The sequence below is a fragment of the Mesocricetus auratus genome, unplaced genomic scaffold (genome assembly GCF_017639785.1).
Source record: "Mesocricetus auratus isolate SY011 unplaced genomic scaffold, BCM_Maur_2.0 Super-Scaffold_4256, whole genome shotgun sequence".
Classification (NCBI taxonomy): Eukaryota; Metazoa; Chordata; class Mammalia; order Rodentia; family Cricetidae; genus Mesocricetus; species Mesocricetus auratus.
Window position 1 is genome coordinate 116,557,805 of NW_024429182.1, and position 3,593 is coordinate 116,561,397.

Here is a 3,593-nt window from a genome sequence, read left to right on the forward strand (position 1 = left end):
CAGGACTCATCTTCACAGAAATAGGTGTGAATGTGTGTGGAGTATGTGGGGAGTAAATGTGTGGGTGTGAGTATGTATGAGTATGTATGAGTGTGAATGTGGGGGTATGTGCAGGTGTGAGTATGTATGAGTGTGAATTGTGAGCATGTGTATATGTATGTGGGGAGTAAATGTGTGGGTGTGAGTATGTATGAGTGTGTATGTGGGGGTATGTGGGAGTATGTGGGGGTATGTGCAGGTGTGAGTATGTATGAGTGTGTGTGTGTGTGTGTGAATGTGTGTATGTGGGGGTATGTGCGGGTGTGAGTATGTATGAGTGTGTGTGTGTATGTGTGTGTGAATGTGTGTATGTGGGGGTATGTGCGGGTGTGAGGACATCCTTGCCACAGTATCCATGTGTGCAGGTCTCTCCTGGGAGTCATTCCCCTGCTTCTGCGGTAGCACTGTAACTGGGCCAGGTATTCCCTCTCCATAGGTTGGGATCTCACGGAACTGCGGCCCAGCCTTCAGTGTCTTTTCCTTCTGAGACAGGGTCTCATTAAACTGCCCCACCAGCTTCGAAGCTTGGGCATCTCTTGCAGGCCTGAGCCCCTCCCCCTCCCCAGCTGGGCTCCCTGGCGCCCTTCCCAGCGCCCTGCTCTCACCTTCTGCCCTCACCTCCCTGCCTAAGCCTCTCTGCACAAAGGTCTGGGCAGGGCAGGAGCCGCGTCACTGACCTCCCTACCCCTGGCTTCTCCACTTTGCACACGGCCTCTGAGACCACCACTGTAATCACAGGACCTTCTGGGCCAAAAGCTCAGTGGTTTCTGACCTGCAGCAGAAACTCTCCTGGCTTCCTGTTCAAGAGAGTCAAACTCTGACCTATAGGTTCTTGGGTCTGTCCTTTGAGAAAAGCCATCAGGGCCGCAGCTGGAATCCCCGTGGCTCCTTCACAAACGTGTCTGGCTATTAGTGCTGGTGACGACCAGCACTGAGCACCAGCTGGACATCTCTGTGTGGCCCTGCCATGTGGCCTGGGCTTCCTCACCACAACGAAGAGGGTTCACACACCAAGCATGGGGGCAGGGGCGGACACTTAACTTTGGAGCCCAAAGAGTATTGCTTTCACTGTATTTCATTCAACAAGCAGCCTGGGCCAACTCCACCTCATGAGGGGGCAACAAAAGGGAATAATGCCTGAGACAGGATACACTTCCGTGGCCATTCTCAGCGAGCTGACACTGGATGGACTGTATTAGGATCTCACCAGGGGTCTGCAGTGGCAGGGTCCTAGAGCGTCTGGATGGGAGTCCTGCCCCCATCCTCACCAGGACAGGGACCCTTTGGCTGTTGACTTCTGAAGGCCATTGTGTAGCTCTGGCCAGCCTGAAGCTTGATACTTCTCCAGCCTCGACCTCTCAAGTGCTGGCATTATCAGCATCCTCTCCCCTGCCCCACCCTGCAAGAAGTCTTTTCAATTATTAGGCCGGAGGAGGTGTCATTATCTGCTGAACAGGGCTAGGCAGAGCCACACCCAAAGAACTGTCCCAGCCCAAATGTCAAGAGCCCTTCCAGTCTGCAATGGAGTCCCCGGTGAGGAGAGCTGCTGGCCTCAGCCAGTCGCTGGCACTGTCCGGGCAGGTCTGCCTCAGCGCAGGTACTTGAGAGCAGTATGGAGTGGGAGTGGTGGCACCTGTGGTCACAGCAGGAAGACCGAGGTCTGAGAAAGGGAGGGGACCACACAGGTGGGGACACAGGCGTGTCTGCTGGGCTTTCCTCTCAGCTTTTCTTGCCTTCTTTCCCGGGGCCTTGGGGACTATTCAGAAACCCACATCCTCCTCGTCCTCCAAAGGACTCCGATTCAGCAGTGACACGGATGTGGGGGAAAAAAGTCACCTTTGCTGGTCACTTACCTTTCCATCTGGCCCGGGTCCCACCACCACCCCCTGGGGCCACGGGCCTGAGCTTCCTCAAGGTCAGCTAGCTACCTTAGATAGGAGGAGATAGGTCTGGATTCTCTCAGGCGGTGACTGAGGTTTCCAAGGACTGAGGAACAAGGAAGCTGACTAGAGCCTGAGCAATGGACCCGCCCAGCCCTAGGCTGATGTCAGTTTAGATAGGTGCAGGAAGCCTGCTGCGTTCGCAGCTGCAGTGCAACCCTGAGGCCTTGTCACCTGGTTTCACGTCACCTGGTTAGAGCCCTTCCTCGCCTTTATGTTCCTGGCTCTGGGTTCATGGTTGGAGGGGTGGAGTCCAATAGTGTTTATTGTGCTATTTGGGTTTGTTTGTGCGTGCATGCTTGTGTGTGTGTGTGTGTGTGTGTGTGTGTGTGTGTGTCTCACTATGTAGACCTGCTAGAACTTGACATTAGACCAGCGTGGCCTGCTATTCTGACTTTTTTTTTTTTGGTTTTTCGAGACAGCTCTGTGGCTTTGGAGGCTGTCCTGGAACTCGCTTGGTAGTCCAGGCTGGTCTCGAACTTACAGAGATCCGCCTGCCTCTGCCTCCCAAGTGCTGGGATTAAAGGTGTGCGCCACCAACGCCCGGCGTGACTTTTTTTTTTAATGCAAATCATGGTTACTAATGAGATCCAGCCTCAAGTCCTTCGCCAAGCAACACAAAGCCCCAGATTCCTGTTTGTTTTAGGGTTAGGACTAGGATCCAGCACCTCACGCATGCTGGATGCAAGCTCTGTAATGGGCTACTGCTCCCTGATGTAGGATGAAAAGCAGCAGCTGGCAATAAAAAGCACTGCAGAAAGGGATCTCGGATCCATTCACCGAGAAAATCATGAGAGAAACAAACAACAGACCACTGACACTGGCCGGGCCTGGGAGGGAATACAGGCCTAAGCTCAGATACTTGGGAGACTGGGGCAGGAGAAATACGAGCTCATAGTCAGCCTGGGCAACTTAGTGAGACCCTGTCTCAAAATAAAAGTAAGCAAATTAACATAGACAACAACCAAACATCCTCCCACCCAGAGCCTCCCATTCCTCTCTGGAGATATGAGTGGGCACGTGGGACTGAGGACCAGCAGATGGCCTGGGGTACAGGTCCGGGCAGAGTGGGCAGGTACATTCCTGTCTGTTTCCAACTGGGAACATTTTGAGGCTACTCACCCTGGTCCCAGAGTTTCTCTGAGAAGACAGGACAGGGAGGGGCCTCAGTCACACTCCAGTGAGCACACACTCAAACACACACACACACACACACACCAGGGGAGGCTACAGGGCACTTGAGGCCTGGCTAAGGAATACTTGAGAACAACACCCTCTGCCATTTCCCACATAGAGAAGAATTTTCTCACCACCCCCCCACCCCCCCTGGCAAGTTTGGCCAATGTATTCTGGTTCTGGTGTCTACTCAATAGGCATGAGGTAGCAGTTCCCACAGGAAGGTATGGGTTCACAGACTGGTCTCTTACAGCTGGAAAAGTCTCCCAGTCAGGTCACCTTGCCAGTTGTCCTGTGTGAACACCTGGTGTGTGTCGGGCATCATGCCAAGTGTTTTATAGAAGTAGTCCAGCCCATTCTTGTGGCATTGCTTCAGGAGAAGGTATCATCCCCACTTAATGGATGAAGAAACCGAGGCTTCACAAAGCTATTTCTGGG

General features: G+C 53.4%; 1 long non-coding RNA gene across 2 annotated transcripts; it reads right to left on the reverse strand.

Annotated features, from left to right (window-relative positions):
- Positions 1–1,096: 1,096 nt before the first annotated feature.
- On the reverse strand, positions 1,097–2,055 carry LOC121135375. Of its 2 annotated transcripts, none has more exons than XR_005872516.1 (2): positions 1,968–2,055; positions 1,097–1,672 (listed from the first exon to the last, which is right to left on the reverse strand). It is a non-coding gene; the product is annotated as an uncharacterized LOC121135375 (long non-coding RNA). The 2 variants fall into 2 exon arrangements; XR_005872517.1 differs by having other exon boundaries at positions 1,893–2,004.
- Between the last annotated feature and the right edge of the window lie 1,538 nt (positions 2,056–3,593).